The sequence below is a fragment of the Onychostruthus taczanowskii genome, unplaced genomic scaffold (genome assembly GCF_017590055.1).
Source record: "Onychostruthus taczanowskii isolate IOZ18803 unplaced genomic scaffold, ASM1759005v1 scaffold50, whole genome shotgun sequence".
NCBI classification, from domain to species: Eukaryota; Metazoa; Chordata; class Aves; order Passeriformes; family Passeridae; genus Onychostruthus; species Onychostruthus taczanowskii.
In genome coordinates, this window is record NW_024502569.1 from 431185 (window position 1) to 450870 (window position 19686).

Sequence of the window (19686 nt, forward strand, 5' to 3'; positions counted from 1 at the left end):
ACATTGAGAATGACTTCCTGATCTCTACCAGAAAGATTAAACTGTGGAAACCCAGGGCACTGGGAATATTTCTCTCTCTGCTCTGGGGTGTCCTGACCTGCAAAGGAGCACTGACTTTAACCCTCATTCATGGAGAAAGTTTCCTAGACTTCAAGATAGACTAGAATCCACAAAAGTGTGAAATAGATTATAGAGTAGTGTAGGTGTCTCACTTGGTGAGAAATTTAGGTTTTGGGATTTTTAGTATGTTGTGGATGGAAGAAAGATGGAGAGCACAGGGTGTTGTCCTGAGTTTCTTCTTCATGCTTCTTCCTTCTTCTTCATGGGTTTGGGTGGCATTTTGTAATTGGGCAGAAAAATCCACATTGTGGGCTCTTTGGGATCAGTTATTGGGTTAAAAGGGGAAATAATCTAGGTGTCAGTCCTTAATTGGATATTTAGTCTTAAAAGTCCTTGTAAAAAGAGATGGTTAGCCATTTTGTGCCTTCTAATGAAAAGCTGCTGAACTCATGGTTGTGAGACTGTTTTACTGATTAGAAATAACACCTGAGTCCAAACATGAAATACCATCTCAAGTGCCTTCAATCCAGACCCAGAGAAACTGATACTAAACCATATAACTAAAAGCATCATCCAGGCACTCCTTTAACTGTCACTGTGGCTGCTACCACTTCCGTGGGGAGTCTACTTCCAGTGACTGACTAGTAGAATCTAGTGGAATCTATTTTTAATGATCATGAACCAATAGGCATAACTAGGAATGAGCCAAACACACATGTTTGTGCAAATGCACACAGCTGCAGACACAAATCCTATCACTAATGGTGCATCATTGTAAGATCATCATTCTGATAAGAACAGAAAATTACTTGATCCCAATGGTATTCCTCTCCTTGCTTGATCTGCTCATCTCTGTCTATTGCGCTATAACAATCTCTTGTGTGAAGAAATCTTGAGATGTGGAGACAATAAATATATTCTGTTGTTCACTGCTGCTCTTCAAATTATTTCTATAACTTAGATAAAGTGGTGCGATTATCCTTTCCCTGTAACTCACCCTTTTCAAGTCCCTGATACCTGTGTTTATCCAGGCTGCAAAATAGCTGAAGCATATGACACGGAAAAATATATGATTGTCAATGTCTTAATTAATGCAGGGTAAAACATGGAGAAGTGGAATGGAGAGATGGACTTTTGGAATAAGGAGTTAATATTTTCAATCTTTTTCACTTGCAATGTTTTCTTAATGTACAACAGAGACAACAATTTTGAGTTTTTATTGATCTTTCTTGATAAAACCATCCTGTTTAATTTCTCAATTCACAGAATTAATCTTGGAGTCAAATTTAAAATTGGGAAGACCAATTTTTGAAACTTCAAAATGCTTTCCCATAAAAGTGGCTAAAAATTAATTCTGCTTACTGGTATATTCATTCAGTTGTTTACCATGCTGTTTAGTACTGAGTAAGTGTGGATGCACACATTAATGCAGGACACTGAGTTTCCAGGGCCTTGACAGTTTTTTCCAAGGAGAGCTACTGAAAAATTGCCCCAGACTGCTGCTAAACACAAATTCTTGCTTGGTGGACCTTTTAAAAAGTCTTTAGGTGCTATAAATAAAAAACAACTTTCACCAGTTAAACACTGATTTGATTTTAGCAAAATCTTAGTTCAGCACAGGGATATTCCTATGCAGAAATTGACAGAGTTGGAAAGTTTCGTCAGCTGTACCTTGGCGGGATTTTCAGTATTTTCCACCTACTTTTTAAGACAGCAATGCTCCATCCTGTGTGACCTTTTGATGTGATTAACAATCGAGAGTAAATTGATAATGCGAAATGAAAGAACAAAATGATAGTTGACAGTTGCTAGAGCCTGAGATATGGGTTAAAAAAGGGTGTGATGGGTAATATTCAAACAGCAGCTTTTGTGTTGGTACAGCAGAAGTGAAATCTGTGTACATCACATTGCAGAAGCCACACAAAGGACTAATTCACAGCCTGAGCTCTGTGGGCTGCCTGCAAGCTTTGGAGCCAGGGATGACCTGAAGCTCAAGGCTGACACGACTGCTGCAATGGCTGAGCGAGCTCCAGCTTGACCTCAGGTGTCAACTGCACAGAGAGCAGTGCTGAGAAATGCACCACAACAGCTCTTTATGAGCTTTTTTTCATTCTTGTCGATAAGGTCAGGCCTAATGGACTGATCTCACAAGAAATATCTGGGGGGTGGACCCCCTGAAGCACCTCTCAGTGCTGTAAGTAGAAGTCGAGAACCTCTTCAGGTGCAGGGTGAGGTTTGAACCACGCTGAGAACCAAGCAAGGAAATGTACAGACATGGGACTTGCATGTTGATTTGTGTGGTCTAAACATCATGTGAACATCATGTGCACACTCTGTAGTTCTCCCATAGCTTCCTTTAATTCCCTTTGTCACATCCTCTGAGCTTGTCACTGCGTGTCCTGGGCATAGTTTTTCTAAAGGATGTTTATTTTGTCTCTCCAGTTCTGCTACTAAAATTTATAAGTTTTTGTCTATAAAATGTATTTAATTTTCCCATGACCCCTAAATAAGCTGGTTCCATTTTAGGCACTTACTCTGATTGTCACATGATATCTCATCTTGAGGTCTCCAGTTTCCCATTCAAGTAGAACCTGGGTACTCAAGGTACCCCCTGAGCTTCCTTTCTTCCAGGTTAAACAACTCCAGCTCCCCCAGCTGCTCCTCATAAGAGCTCTAGATCCTTCACCAGCTTTGTTGCTCAATGAATATTGCTTGTCTGGCACTCTTTCTCTTTTGGGAACTTGCAGGATCACAGAGCAGCTCCCCTGGGAATTCAGCAGGCAGTTTCCTTGGCATCCCTGTTTTGAAGTGTGGAACTACCACCTCTTACTCCTAGCACAATAGAGACTTCACTTTTGCAAGTCAGAAACAGCACAATATTTGCTGGGCTGCCAGTCTTCTAACTGGGATTTCAGAGGCTTGAGAGTGTGAAACCATACGTGATAAAATACTGAGCCTGACAGCATCCTGCACTTCTGCTACATGTAAGGGAGGGATCCTCCCCGTCTGCTTACTCAAAAAAATTCCCTGTGCAAAAAGAGTATTTTTAGCAGCACTTTATCTGTGTGTGCTGGAAGTGGTTCACATATATTTTATCACTTATGTCACGTAGTGATTGGATCTGTGACTGAATCTATGGGCAAATATTGAGATATAATGAACAACATAATATGGAAAATATGTTTGAGCCATTAAATAAAATTGAGAACTAGATCTCACCGTGTAAGTCTGTGTTCTGTGTTCGCCTAGAGCAAACAAGCAGGAAAGGGAAAGCATTCATGTGAAATGTGGATGAAAATAATTCAACAAGGGTGACTGCAAATACTGTAGAAAATCTCTGGTGAAAGTGGATTAAATTCCTATTACAGAGAGATTCTAAGTGCTGCAACACTGTGACATGAAATAAAGAGAAGCAATAAAATAGTTTCATTTAATAACATTGAGTATAAGTTAAGGAAAGAAGTACGTCTCTATTTTGTACCAGAAATACCTTTAACAGCTTTTAGGGAAGATACAGAAGCTATTTCCTGTCTTCTTTCAGAGGTGGCAAAATTTCTTTGCAAATTAGGCTACAGTTTCTTTCAAGCAGAAAAGCACATCTTTTTCAAGAACATGTAGACAACTCTTTGTTTCTACATTCCACAAAGCCAATATACTGGGTTTTTAGTATTTCAAAAAATTTTCTATTCTATTGCATATATATATAAAGATTTCTATATATTTAATATTTCCAAATATCCACAGGGAAGTCCAATATTAAGAAAATAATGCCTGTTTTTTTCTTCATAGTTTAACAAAAACTGCATAAAATCCCTTTTCAATACAAAAAATTTCCTCTAGGCATTTTTTGTTGTTATTGGGGTTTTTTGTTTTTGGTTTTTTTTTTTTTTTTTTGTGGGTATGGTTGGGTTGGTTTTTTTTTTTTGCTTTTTGGTTTTTATGGAACCATTAAGTTCATTGCAGTGCCTTAACTATTTCATATTCACAAAGAAACTGGGTTACATTCTAATATGTGGTTTAGGTAAGGAACTATTAGAATTAACTGGAATTGCCAGATTATTTCTTTGAAGACTTACAGATGCTGATTGCTGCATAGGACTGGAGATGTTCTTTATTTTAAAGAGAAAAGAAGCACTTAATTACGGAAGGATTCCAGCTGCATTTTGGTAGTGCATTTTGTGTATCTGCTCCCTGTAATGGCCAACAAACGATGAAAATCTATCTAACTGATGTAACATGAGATGCAGAATACTTCCAAAGGACATACAAATGCTACTTAGGGAGATGCATGCCCTGCATCCCAGTCCACTGGTGTGAATAAGTCAGCCATGGCTGACCACAGCATCTGCTATGTGAGAGCAAAACGTGGCAGCAATCAAATCTTTTTGTGTAATTTTATTTTCCTAATCCTGAATATAGTGAACTCTTTTCTGTACACTTTTTCTTCTTTGCTTATTTTCTCTGTGTTCTTCTACAAGTAATTTAAAAATGAAAACATATGACTTACAACCTAACTCTGTCCATTTACTCAGCTGTACCTATTTAATCAATTTAAATTTCAAGGAGACTTTACCAACTTTCAAAAATAAATCAGGCCCAGTGCAGAGCATTGTATAAATAAAGGTCTAGTTTCATTTTAGCTTCTTTAAAAAAAAAAAAAAGTGAGGAGAAAATTTTACTAAAAGAAAAAAAGAAAGAATAGGGAACATGGTGGTTCTTTACTTGGATTCTTTGTCTTCTGAGGCCACAACAAAATTAACAAGCCCCGAAACAAAACTGAGAGTTTATATTAATGGCTTCTGGCAAACTGTCAACCGATATTAACTTTATCATTCAACGCAATGTCAGTTAGAAAAAGCTTCAGGATAGGGCATTTGAATGTTAGAATCCTGATTAACAGATTAAATGAATTCCACTTTATCTTTCAGCCCAGTACTGTGGACTAGGACACCTGACTTACTAATCTTCTCTGACTTTAGGGTAAGTATCACTGACTGCAGCTTGGACTCAGACCTTCATAAGGCAGCTGAAGACAGCATGGCAGATAGATTAACTGCTGTTTTCTAGCAACTATTTTGTTATTTTGGCTTTGGCTGGCCAGTTTAGATCTCATTAATGCTAATACTGGAATAGGCTCATGATACACTATCCTAATTTATGTTTCATGTGGACTGAATTTTCTCAGCAGCAGAGGTTGTTAAATATTTATATTATGTTAGCATTTAATGCCACTAAGCTCCATGGGCATGTCTTGCTATCTCTTGTAAAAATATTTAGTTCATGCAATCCTTCTCCTAAGGTGCTGCTGCCTTTTATCCACAGCAGGAAGCAATATGCTTTCCAGTCCTGGCCAATGGCTTTCTTGTTAGTATATACTCAGTCCCATTTTTGAATCTGCAAGTTTTAGTTTGCCAAAATACCAGCAAGTTTTGTTAACTCCATTTTTAAGCAGGCATTGTTTCATAACTAACATTGCAAGAAGGTTTGCAGGTTTCTCGGCATGTTTTTTTCTACAACAGCCACTTCCAAATTTCAGATCCCTTAGGGTTTCAGATGCACTTAAAATTCAAATGCAAAGCAGAGGCTTTCATGCAGGTGTGTGAAAAGCCGAGTGAAAAAAACAAAAGACAATTTTCTCAATCAATTTTTGCTTATGCTTGGAACAGGAGCATGGAAATAATAATACATGGAAATGTATAAAACTATTCTGAGGTCAAAGCATCATTCTCAAATGTCATTTCTTTAGATGTATCAGGTTATTCCTAACAGCTTCATTTCTGTAAAGAATTACCATGGCATTGAGACAGGTGCTGTTGTGGCAGGACATCTGGAAGAGAATATTCATCTTGGTAAGGATTTTGGGATGAGATTCCTCATACCACTTTAAACTGTCTCTACTTATTGAGTTAATCACTCTGAACCCTCTTTATAGACAAAAGAGAGAAACAAGAATTTTAAACCAGCAGGTATCTATTTTAAGTGTTTGCCTTAGAACAAGAGGAATTGTGGTCTTGAAACTCTTGTTTATCTCATTTTTCTGTGAAGGGAACTGAGGATAGTAATTTCTGCTGTGGATGTGGCACCTGAGTTGTGCAAACTGAGTCACACCTGAACACCTTCTGCTTCTTGTCCCATTATGTATTCCCAAGGACAAATAGGTCACAGCATATTCTTTCCATTAATTTTCTGTTTCTTGATTGATCTGCTGCTAAAGACAGACATTTAAAGATATTAAACAGAAATATCTGTTTAATATTCAGATTTGTCTGGTAAATGAGATCAGCATTTTCATTAGTGACAAAAACTGCTGCTTGCTGTAAAGCTTCTCTGATATGTGCCTGAAATGGTGGTCCTGTTTAGGGTTATTTCTTAGGGTAGATGTGCTGGTGAGGCCATGATAGTTGATTAAGATCCATTATCAGGATGCTTACTTATTCCTATTAAGTCTCTTGCAGATGTGTGGTTCCAGATTATCACATAACTTGAAAGGAGTCACATTGTGCTCTTTTCACCTTTAGACCATTCTGCATTAAAACATAGTGGTCATGCTTCCCCGCAGAAATATATATTTCTCACCAGCCATGTTCCAGTCCTGTAAAACAGTGAAATGCCTTTTAAACATTTTTGCCTATACAGAAAATTATTGCAAAACTGTGCTTCTACAGCACCTCCTATGTAAGAATGCCAGAGCCCTTCACAGGCATGAATACTTGAGAGAAAAGGAAATATCTTACTTGAAAGGTAGACAATGCAGGAAAATGAATTGGCAGAGCTCACACAGCAGCACCATCGTGGTATAACTGCATTTTGCACAAGGCTCCTTTTTTTTGGTGTCCACTCCTGTGCTTTAATCACATCAGCCCTTAGGAGCACATTCTTCTCTCTCTTCTGAGAATTGATTTATCACCATAGGTATGGTTTATTGCACAACCTCATGCTTTAAATCTTTGCTGCTCTAATGGCTGATAGAAGTCTGGCACTGCAGTGAGTTCCTGCTCATTTACTCTCTGGATATCGGGTACACTACTGATGTGAGAATGAGCTTCCTGGGAAGTCTCTCTTAATAGAGAAATGTGAGAATCAAAGAATTCAATTCTGCTGGGATTTTTCCCATTAATCAGGGTTCTGACTGATTTCACCATTTGAAAAACCCTTTGTTTCTTTCATCTTCATTTTTATTGCATCCCAAGTCTTATAGGGAAGTTTGTTTTTTTCTTTAAATATAAAAAACAGAAAGCAAAGAACGAAACAATAGCTGTGAGCTACTACCTGCATTGAGCAGTTTCTTCACACAGTGACACAGAGCTAGCCTGCTTTAAAGATGTGTACAGCTTCAGGTCTGCTAAATATAATTTGTCTTAATACAGGCAATAATCAACACTGCATACATCTGTGAAGGGAGGAAGAGGGCTGGGAGACAAGAGATCCCACATATCTTTCTAGATGATTTCTGCAGTCTCGTGAATTTATTTAGCGGCTTGGAAAGGATATTTAATTCACTACAGGAATTGCTTGCCAGTGCAGCAAGACTTAATTAATAAGCAGCCTGGTATTGTAAAGTACTTTACAGTTCTTATGTTGAAGGTGCCCCTATACTTCAAAGTACTGACCGTGTGGAGAAAAGACACAGTAATGTGAAGGATGGTTCTTGGAGGATGTGTGTGAATAGAAATCATAAATGTAGCTGCAGCCCATATAGCCATGCCTATGGGCTTAATGGCTTTTCCTTCTCTCCTATTTGAAAAAACACCTCTGCAAAAAAAATGCAAGTTAAAGTTCATCTCTAGGGAAGCTGATATAAAACTGTTCAGCTCTAGAGAGTATTTCTTCCATTAAATCTGTATTATAGGGTACTACTTCAGATTGTACTTTAAAATGTTTCTTCTCTGTTCAGAGCCATCTTTGGGCTTTGGGAACAGCCCCCATTACCTTTCTCCCCCAGCATCTGCTTTCTCTGGGAGCCATGAAACTGGCCATGTTCTCAGTGGGTGCATGGGAGGCAGGGCCATTCTCATCATATCTGCGAAGGGACTTCGGAAAAAATCCTGAAAGACACATTGCAATGTGTGTCAAAATTCAGAAGGAAAATGTGTGGTTCTTGACCTTGCAAGCAGAGTCTGGTGTAACCAGGTAATGTCCATGGTCAGAGGCAAGGATTTGCAGTTTTTTACCATAGTAAATCAGAATTCTCTGGTAGCCAGTCTTTTCATAACAGAAGAAGGGGGCTTGCTCTTCATCTGGAGATCTTTTACAGGTGATGAGTCTCCTGGAGGAGATTATTTTTGTTGAACACTTCTTTAAAATAACCTTCTTTTCTTTCCCTGCTTTCAGCTGAGCTCACTGTGGCTTTCACTTTGGTCCTGCCTCAGCTCAGACGTACTGAACATCTTGCTCATATTAGGTTGCCCTGTAAAATAGAGGAGTGGGAGAGTGTTGAGAGTAAATTGAGAAATAGTTCAGGGAAAGAATTTAATGAAGGAGGCTTAAAGTAGAAGGCTGAAGCCTTGTGAAGGGTTAAAGTCTTTCTGGGACAGAAGTGTTTGAGAGTGGTTTTCTCAGGATAAGGGCAGCATTTGTCTTTCCACTGGAATCCCTGGAGCCCCAGTGCCTATGGATGGTAACATCAATGTTTACCTGTTTGTGAACAAGTTTAGTTCTCCACATAACATTTCTGCATAATAGTTTTTGGGTTTTGTTATAAGACAAACTTTGTGTATGAAATAACAACTTTCAGAAATTGAAACCCCCCCATTACTTCTAAAAATAAAAAAGTGTGAATTTGGTTCATATTAAATACAGGTTGATACAGAATTTTTTATGGATTGCTAATATCCCCTCAGATTTATCCTTATTTCATGAACCATCAGGTCAAACCATGAAAGAATGAACAGCCACAATGGAGATTACATCTTAAAGTGAGAGTCATGAAGTTACAGAGGGTCATTCCTGGTATTCTAATTTGTGGGAGCCTCATTACCTGATGTAGAATATCATATGTAGGCATATCAGCAGTTTATTTCATTTTCTGCATTAGTTTAGTCATGCTTGGTGAGCACCACTGCTGCTGGAAATGTGCAAACTTCTCAATGTTCAGAGCTTCTACATACAATGGTATGTGTAGCATGCAAATTATAAATATGAGGAGCAAAAGTCAACAAAGGTGTGTGCAATTCTTCCCATTTTTGGTGTTCCACAACGCTTGTTTGTCCTTTCCCCGGGACCATACTACATGTCCATATGACATGTATGTGTTGTGTGTGCCCTGCCCAATAGCACTGAAAGTTGTTAACTCTTGACAATTTGAGGGCAGACAAAGGAGCATCTGTTGTATGTTGCGTGTTCTTTTTTTTTTTTTTTTTTTTAATGCCTGCTGATAATGTTGCTACAAATACTTTGATCTTTAACCTGTTTGACTTCATGGAAAAGATTCTGACCATGTGGATGTCTAAGTAATTTGCATCAGCTCATAAATCTAAATAATTTTCAAACTCTGCTACTGATTTTATGATCTCCTATATTATACAATTGGAAGGATTTTTCACTCTTCCACATTTCTGTCTAAGTCTTTGGAGATGGTGAAAGCTGAGCCTATAGTGTCCTGTTTCTGTGGCAGGAAGGGCACACACAGAATTTGTAGGACTGGGCAGATGAAGAGGGTTTTCACCTCCTTTGTTCTTGTGCAGATGTTTGTCATGCTTAGCATCCATTCTCCTTTTATGCCTTTATTAAAAGCCTCCTCTCCATAGAGTATAAATTTTGTAGCCTACTTGAGCTTTCAGTGATGTTGCAAAGGTCTTCCCATGGCAGACATGAATAAAGGACCAATACTTGAACATTTTTTTTGTAATAACTCCTGTGGTTTAGGGGAGGCTTACTGTTACCACTGGAATGTAATAAAATCTTCTTTTGAACATTTTTGATGAAGGGTGAACTCTTTCCATGCCCGAGTCTGTACAGTACCCTCCCAGTCATCAGATCCTGCTCAGTATTCCTCAAAATGCTCTTGACATTTAAAAAATGCTCTGGATTAACGACTCCCTCACATCTCAGATCAGCACCTTACAGACAACTCTGGACTTCCTTTCTCTGATAATATTGCTACATGAAAATATGTTTCTTCTGGACTTGTCAGATTTCTGAAAATTTGTGATTTGTAGAAGAAATTCCACTTCACCAGAAATGTCCAGATTGAACAGAGGAGGAAGGAGAGGAGGAGGACCTTCACACTCATCTCTCCTCCACTTCAGAGTTCCATGTTAGACACTGAGTCCTTCTGGTCTCATTCAGACCAAATGCGAGTTTTGGCCAGATTTTCTCAGTAGAATGGCTCCAAGTTGGGCTATTTTATTGCAATGAATATCAGCAGGTTGAAATTGCTGAGGCATCTGTCAGAGAACAGTAACTATCACTGCTTTCCTCTTACCCAAATCCTGCCTGGCCAGCAATGGCACTTTGCAGCTGGAAGGAAACAAAGAGCCATTACTTTCAGTGCATTCTCCTGATCAGGTTATATATTGATAGTTTGTGCTAGGAAGAAGGGTTTATGAGTGCCTCTGGCAACTGGTGGTTTGAGCTGTGCACTTATAAATTCCAAGTTGGCAATATCAAACAAAAATTATTTTCTGGCTATAGCCTGGGGTAACAGAGAGTGAGAAAAGGCAGGCTGCACTGCTAATCCATAACCACAGAAATTACCTCCATTCCAAAACAAACACTACATAAATTTTTTAAAGCTGGTCAACACAATATATATAATAAAATGTCAGTAGTGTAATTCAAACCAACCTTAGAAATTGTGATATATTGCATTTGGTCTTTTCTACAGTTCTGTATCAGAGTTAACTAAGAACAAATGTTGACAACCATTTTTTGAAGCTCATTCTGCATAATGAATATTATCACCAAACCATTCTACTTTGATGACAGTACTTGTTGAATTATTACCAGACAACACCTACACCCTAATGAAAAGACACTAATTGTAAATAATTTTTTTTGCATTTAAAATGTCATAAACATTTGTGAAACTCAATATAATTATTCTGTTGTTCACAATGCTACAGCTGAGAGAAGGCTCTAATGTTAGAGATTTGGCAGCAGTTGTATTTGAAAAGTGATAAACCCATTATGTGTTTGGAATATATCCCCCCATCTGTTGACAAAGCAAAATTATAAAAAAATTAGACTGAAATAAAGTGTTTTTAATAACCAGTTTTCTTTCTCCCAACAATAAAATAAACATAATTTAACAAATAAAATGTACAACAGTTTACGCAAGACAATTTTTACAGTTTCATGGGAGATTTTGAAATTTTCTCTCTGGATTATCTCAGGTATTTCAGGCAGGTGTTTGTGCTATCTGTAAGGCTTACTTGCTATAATGAATTTCATTTTGTGGGAACCTACTTAACTCACCCTACTTAGTTAAATAATTTAGCAAATTAATTCTGCTTTTTCTCTACCTCTTTGCTGCATCTGTGCTCCATAGCTAAGGAACAGACATTGCAATACTGTAAGAACTGTATGATTCATAAGCCAATTGAATTTAAAAGGCAGCTACAAAGTACAGAAAATACATGGTATTTTCAGACTTCTCATTAGGGCATGATGCTGTATTTTCATTTTTGTCCTTTGATAAGCATCCTGTCCTTAGATCAGAACATGCTGAGGCTTCTCTCCTTTCCTCTTCTCCCTTCCTCTGCCCAGATCATAGATCTGGCTGTAAACCTCTGCTGTGGCCACTGAACTCCCCAATGTGTTAAGACCTTCACTTAGTTTTGAATTATCAGAAATTGCACAAGCTGGGTCCAAGCATAGTCCTCAAAACACCAGGGAATTTTTCTGACTGTTATTGGTATCCAGGAGCCACTTCTTCACCTGATTTACAGACTTTATTCTCACCTGCTTACCTTGTACAGAGGGCTGCTGAACACTTTGAATAACTTCAACAGGGTTTTGGTGAATTTAGCACTTATTCTGTAGCCCTCATCTTGTGGTTTGAATTTCTGTATCCCATGTAAGGGATTCTTTGTTGCCGGCACTTTTGATTCAAATCAGGATACATTAAAATGCAAATCCACTTTTTCTTTCACAACATAGAAACAGAAATCACAGTTACAGACACTTTGGGACCACAGGAGACAGAAAGTCGTGCTGAAACTACCATTGCCAAGATCCAAACAGAAAACCCCCTCTCCCTGTATTTACCTGAGTTGAAGTAGATGCTTGATGTATTACTTTGTACACAACCACTGCCTCAGGTTGTGTTTCACGGGGACAACCCATTCTCAGCAGAACAAGACAGGTTTTTAGCTCCTCCCACTCCTGATGTCCTCTGTATTCCTCCTCTCTTTCACTTCCCCTTTTTCTACATATTATCAGCTTCAACGCTGTTCTGGGGATAGCTGTAACACAGCTCTGAGAGGTGATGGTTGCACAGTGTGACTAAACTTTAATATATCCAAAGAACTCATCTAATCAAGAATGAAGACAGTGGGAGGGGAAAAGAGGGAGAAGTTATTCTTTCTATTTCCTGATTCACTTTACCTGACAGGTGGGAGAAGAAGCCATACCTGCAGGGCAGGGAGAGTCCAAATTTGTCAGGATCAAATGGAAAGGAGGGATTGGATGAACAACACTGGTTTATAATGCATTAACTTGTATAGATATGAGGTATTTCCTTCTGAGCCAGTCACCCCAGGCTGTGTTTGCTACAGGTGGAGAGAAATAAGTATGTATTACCACAGAAAGATTTCTCTCATTAGGCTTCTTAGACATGTAAGTCAGGTATCTCAACAGTTCAAATGGCTCCCTCTCCACAAGTGCCTGTTTACATATTTCCCTTTGCAATAATGGTAGCCTTTGGTGGCCTGTACAGATTTGGATATCTGATTTGTACAACTGAAGCATTGGGTGAAAAATATCCTGGATTTAGAAGGTGCCTTTCCATGGAGAGCAGGTCTGAGAATCAGTTCATGTGCGGACACACTAGACAGGAATCAGCAAGCTTTGAGTTTCAGTCTTCAGGAGGTGTTCTTACAAGATGGTACACTTCAAATGCTAATGATTATATGATTTAATTCAGGGCGGTCACACAAGACTTTTATTAGAAATTCAGACTTCAGCCTAGTTGTCTTCTCTGCTGGAAGACACAGAGAAAACTATGATAAATTAAGTGTCAAGTGTGATATACAGATAAATGTTGCCATGAAATGTGTTCCTCTGGAATTTAACCAGGCTTACAAGCCAGTGTAGCACTGTAAACTAGATTTAGTACTGGTAAAGTCAATTCAAAATGTCTCTCTTTTGTATCTAAATACCTGTCAGTCTTCTTTTGCATATGATCCGTGTGATGATAATTTTTTGAAACATACAAAACACGTTTAAATTTTCAAGAAACATTTCCTTACAACAATTTTGTACATCAGTGTAATTTTGCACCATAAATGGCACTGAGCTTAAGTGTCTTGTGTAATAAGTGTCTTGAGTCCCTTTAGCCTTCACATTCGCAGTTACACATTGATTTTTAGTGTAGTGGATAGATAAGGAAAAGTGAACTTGTTTGTGCAATCAAGGAATGCATCTGGTCTTTCCTTAATTCAGATATGGTCTTTCTGAGAAGCATTTAGTCTAACATTATGAAGTGTCACTTTCTACTTATCAGCTGGAACCGGCATGAAGGTGGCCTCTCCAGATCCACTTCACAGTTACAGTGACTGGTTTCTGAAAATAGAGAGTTCAGTCAGGTGATTCACTCAGGCTGTTATGACAGCTGAATTCTTATTTTATTCCCTGATTTCACAGCAGTCTCCCTAGATAAGGCTTTGAAAGACAGACCTAATAGGGTGCTTGTCAGCAACATGGCTTTACTTGTTAGGAAGCTGGGGGCACTTGTGTTACTCAGATGATGGTGGTGCTGCTCCCTGTTTCTTTCATCTGGATATTCCTACTTCAGGGAACAGAATGTTGAACAGCAGTGATTTGTATGATTTCTTCAGGCCAACTTGATGCCTTTCCTTTGAGAAGAGGGCAATACGGTGCTTTTATCAAAGCCTTGGAAAGTCATGGGAAAGGATGAGTTGTCCATTCTTATCCCAACAGAAAACAGGATTGTTGAAGCACTTTGCTGTGTGCTTGCAATTTTCCATGTCTGTTTTCTGTCTCATATGACCTGGTTGTTGCTCAGCTCATGCCCTGTTGGCACATCTACCATTACCAGGAAAAGTCTTTTGAAAATCAGAAATATATTAACTATCCACCTGCTGCCTGACAATCCCAGTTTGCTGACTTGAGAGTTTGCTCCTCTCAATTGTCCATCACCATGAAAATAATTTAAAAAAATCCTAGAATAAAGCTTCATGAAGTTGTTGCAGTATTTGATAAACCCTGCACTTCTGCAATAAAATAAGTAAGATTGCACAGAGTTTTTCAAGGCAATTGCTAATCATTAAGTAGATTTACTGATCATACAACTTTTGAGTGAACTTGGCCAAAAAAAAGTGGCTTATATTTGGGCTATGTAAACTCACCTGTTTAATGAAAATTTTTATAAGAAGCACATCTTGAAGTTGTGGGTGTATGACTAACAAAAATGGAGGCCATCAGCTGAAGCATTTTTAATAGTACATGTGGCTTGCCAAATCTAGACAGCTTACTCAAATAGAAAAATAATTTGACGTGGTTTTATTTTTGTTTGTGAAGTTTGGGTTACACCTATTAGGTACAATTAGATATAGTCTCTCTAGTAACAGCTATTTTGAACAATAATAACCTTAGGATGCAGCATAGCTTCTTTGTTTCAAATTTTCAATTATATAATAAATATAATTTAAAAATAAGGTTGCACAGTACGTGCAAATAGAAAGAAAGGTAGAATTTCAAATGAGATTGAGGTTGAAAGTTGTTTCACCAAAATTGTGGTTTTGAGCTAAAATTGATTGAATACTGTCAGAGAATACAGAACAGTGAGGATCCTGTGTTTGATATACTTTTCACATTTAGATGTAGTTTACACATACCAACTTAGACCTAAGTGGTTGAAGAATCCTCAATAGCACACAAATGGATAAGTGGTAGATGGTGAAAAATAATTGCTAAGGAAACCTGAGGTTTTTTCTGTTGTTGTTCTAAACCTTATTTAGATGTTGTTTGTGCATAAAGACAAGGTATTTGTATAAAGTCCCCCTTAAGTTCCAGAGTCTTCTCAGAAATTACTTTACATGTAAAAATTACTTTTTCTTTTACAATGTTTTTTCATGCTTAGAGAAGATCTACATTACCACAGAAAATAATACTTACTACACTTATTACCACACTGTGTTGAACTCATTATTTAGAATTGTATGAGATGCTTTTCAAAATACAAGTTTTGCATAAAATCTCCTCTGTCCAAATGTCAAAAGGCATCGAGATCAATATTAGACTGAAAAATTTAAGGTGAAGCATTCTAAAGATCACTGAGAAGTGGGTGTTAGACAAGAGCGACCACAGTGCCTCCTAAACCAGTCTTGCAAATTAGTTATTCCAGGCTGCAAAAGGATTGTATGCATTTGCTAGTTATTGTCTGTTGCTAGTTATTGTCTGTTGTGTGTCACTCTGGACAAGACCAGAACATATGCAAAAGCTCTGCAGTCAGTATACATCATCACTGGCACTTAGCATATTCATTAAACTGGAAGATATATTCTGTTTTTTAAAATAAAAATTCTTCTGTCTAAAATGTTGCTGTATATTCATCTGTTGTGACATTTATACGATTGCCTTTTATATCTTCATGGTTTTCTCCCCAATAGCATATTTTCCAGTCAACCACTATGTACCTTTCTGTGTGTATTATTAAAGAGCTAGGCTAGCTACCTGCCTGTAAATCCATGAAAGCTGTTTTGTGTAATTTACTGCAATGCATGGTGGAAATGCCAGCCTGTACCAAACGCACATAATCACCTTAGTCCAACAAGGTCCAGCTGCAAATGAAGGTTTAGGTGGACTGTAGATGTTGTCCCTGTCCTGCCCCAGGTAGCTCCAGAAAGTGTCCAATGCACAAGGAACACACTTTTTAAGAGGAAGTGTCTCCATCATGTGCTCAAAATTGCTGTTCTCTTCCTGCCTTGAGTGAGAACAGGGCTTCCTCAGAGGAGGGATTTGAAGCCCAGGCTCCTCTTCCCCTACTTTCTCATGCTATTGTCTTGACATGTAAGTGATTAATAACCAGATAAAACTGAAGGAGCAGAGAGGGTGTCAGTAGTAATGTGATTTAACTCAGGAGCCTCTTGCCTCAGCGCCCGCACACAGGGGCCATTGGTGCTGCACCTAGGCAGGGAGCAGATGGTGCCTCTCATGCATCAGCAGCAGAATTGTGTGATGGCTTCAGACAGCAGCACCCGCCCAGCCCAGCCAGGATTACACCTCTGCGGCCTCCAGCCTCCCCTGCAGCCCGGGGGAGCACAGGTATAACCGAGCACCTCACCTGGCCTGCGGCACTGCCACTCCTGCGGATGTGCAATGTGCTTCCGCCAAAACTTGGGGTGTGGAGGCTGAGACAGCAGGGGGAATCCTCCTCATTTTGACCTGGAAACTGAGCATATTTGTGATGGAAACATGAAATCAGTCCTTGCAACATATTTGCCATTGTTTTCCAGAATTCCAGCCCATCTGATATAAAAACGAGTTTCATTAATCAGTCAAGCTAATTGACACCCATTGACAAATTATCCACACCGGAGAACGATGTAAGTGTCTCAACTCCAGGACAAACTGAACCCATTCTGCCCACTGGTTGGTGGCATTTTGGTCCTCTGAAATAAGCTGAGGACTCTTTGGAGAAATTCCTCTAGCTTGGGATGTTACACAAGGCAAATAAATTACCTGAGGAATTTTAAGGGTGGAACTATATTATTCTGGACGTTCCCAGTGAAGATACTATATGTGCCACCTATCTCTCCATGAAAAATATAAGTTAAATAATAGGGACTACTTCTGTGTGCTTGAGGTTAAATTTTCAGCTAATGTAAAATGTCTCAAGGTAGTGTATCCTGTAATTTACCTCAAAGAGTTTAAAGGGTATGGATGGGGTACCTTTTGAGTTATTGTTTTTTGCCCTTTAAAAAAAAAAACTGATTAAAACTACAAAATCCTGGCCAATATATTAAAAGGGAAAATGAATCAAATTATGACAGTCTTCATTGTGACATTATCCTATTGAAAATAGTAGTTACAAGTAATTTATGGATTAATTAATGAGATTATTTACTATCACAATAACTTGTGAAAGATAGGCTTTATGGTTTTGATGAGTTTTCAAATGTGTAAAAAGAATAACAATCATTTCATGACAGACATCCAACTAATATTGAGTACTCTTTTGATGAAGAACTAAGAGTCAGTTCCATGCCAGTATCTCAAAAGGTAGTTGTTTCCAGTGTTCAAAATGTGCTTGTTCACCATGGCTGGACGATAAACCAAGTCATCTGTTTGGCAGATTTTCATCTATGCAAATCCTTATGTAAACTAATTATATGGCCACAGTTTATAAACTTTATAAGAAAGCAATCACCAGACTTGTTTTTCTTATCAGTTTCAGATATTGAAACTTAAATGTAGATGTTGCAAAATTAATCACTGGGCTAGGGAGTCTATAAACTGTACTGCATTGCATAGGCATATAAATGTCCAGAACTATTTTGCTGCTTTAAATACCAGCTTTAGTCCATGCATTTTTAGAGTTTGGAAGTAACACACACACACCCCCACTTGCCCAACACACCCATACACCCTAAAGCCTAAATAAAACCAGTTTGCAGTAAAGCCCTTGAAAATTGTAAGTATAAACTCCAGCTTTAAGGATCCAAATGAAATATTTATATGTACTAAACATCTTGTATCAGGAGGTGGTTTTCTTGATGTTGTCATAAGCCAGCCCTTTGCTCCTTGTGTCTGCTTCAAATACTTTTATCCCTGGGAGCACGAGGCTTGCTTCATCCTGCTTGCTTGTCAGCAGGGCTGATGCACTGCATTATAAAAAGCATTATCCACAACTGCTGCTCACAGGCAGCACTTTTAGCTCTACACACACAACCTGCAAGGTTCTCTATTAGCATAATCATTATCTAGCCAAAGCTTTCCCAGTAAATTGAGCCTAACTAGTCTTTCCTTGGGGTAAATAAGCAGAAAACTCTCTTTTATTATTGCTCGTGTAGAGAAAGCAGCATTCTCCTCAACAGTGGTAGGATCTGGATGAGGAATACGCCTCACAGCTCTTGCATCATTTCTCCTGGAAGGCAATAACTTGTAGTCCAGTGCTTAACTGAGGATGAACTGGAAGAAAGGCAGCCAATAACTGTGCGTTATCTACATCGTAGGCATATTTTAGTTGCACAGTTGTATCCTTAAAGCTGCACCTCCCTTAGCTGAGAGATTCGTTGCATTTAACTGGTTTGGCCAAAGCTGCTTCATGTTCCACAAGCAGCTCTCAGAGACTCCCTGGGATCAGTAGTTCAGATTTCTAGAGAGAAAAAAGGCAAGATTTACTGTGTGACAGAAATGGGCAGCTGAAGCATTGGAAAAGACTTGCGACATAAACTGAAGATCTGTGTATACTATCTGTTTACTATAAGAAGCCCTGAAATAGATGGGTGTTCACTAATGTAATTAGCACAAATCAACAAATAAAACAATGGAATTTTAATATCTTGGCACTAGTAGTAGTAGTAGTAGTAGTAGTAGTAGTAGTAGTAGTAGTAACATTAAATTATTATTATTATTATTGTTTGGGTACCGCTACCTATGAATGCAATACAGTGAGAGTGTTTTTTTTATTCTTGTAACCCATGGCAAATTTCTCATTTGGCATGGGCACAAAAGCTTTTAATTTGTGATTGTATTTAACACCATACTGAGAGACTTAATGAAAACAATAGTATTAATTTAAAAATAGCAATATCCATTTTTTGTTTAATTGCAATGGTGCATTTTAAAACAATTTCTTGAATAAAATACAAAATTAGGGGTGACACTTGTATAATGATGGAATGGAGATTGTGACATATCAATAAACTGTCTCACAGAATACTATTAACATACCAGTCCTCTCCTCTCCCATATCTCCTATAGCTTCAAAACAATCAAGTGAGGTCATTATACTTTCAAAAGCTGATTGATATAAGTAGATATCTGCTAAAATGTAAGGTTCTCAAATATTGGCTTTTGTTCATTTTGACGATTATTTAAAGAACAATCCTTCTAAATTTAAAGGAAATTACTAGGGCAACAACTGAAATGCTGGTTCCTATTCTGCTGTTGAGAATTAGAAAACTTCTGGGAGTTTTTACTTCTGGGAGGAATATATTTTGCTTGCCATTGCTACCTTAAATTATACATCTGACATATAGATATACATATGTCCCCACTTACTTGCTGTAATTTTGTAGGGTCTTCAGCAGCTCCAAAAAGTAACTTATCCTGCCTGTTTTGTTATGCTGTGTAGGCAGTATAGATCTCTAACTTTAAATGGCCAAAATAAGATTAAATTTATTCCATGTTATCAGATACTGAGAGATATCCAAAATTTCTCTCATCAGATCTTTGCTGTCTGTGAGGTCTATTACATATGGTTATTTCCTACTCACAAGG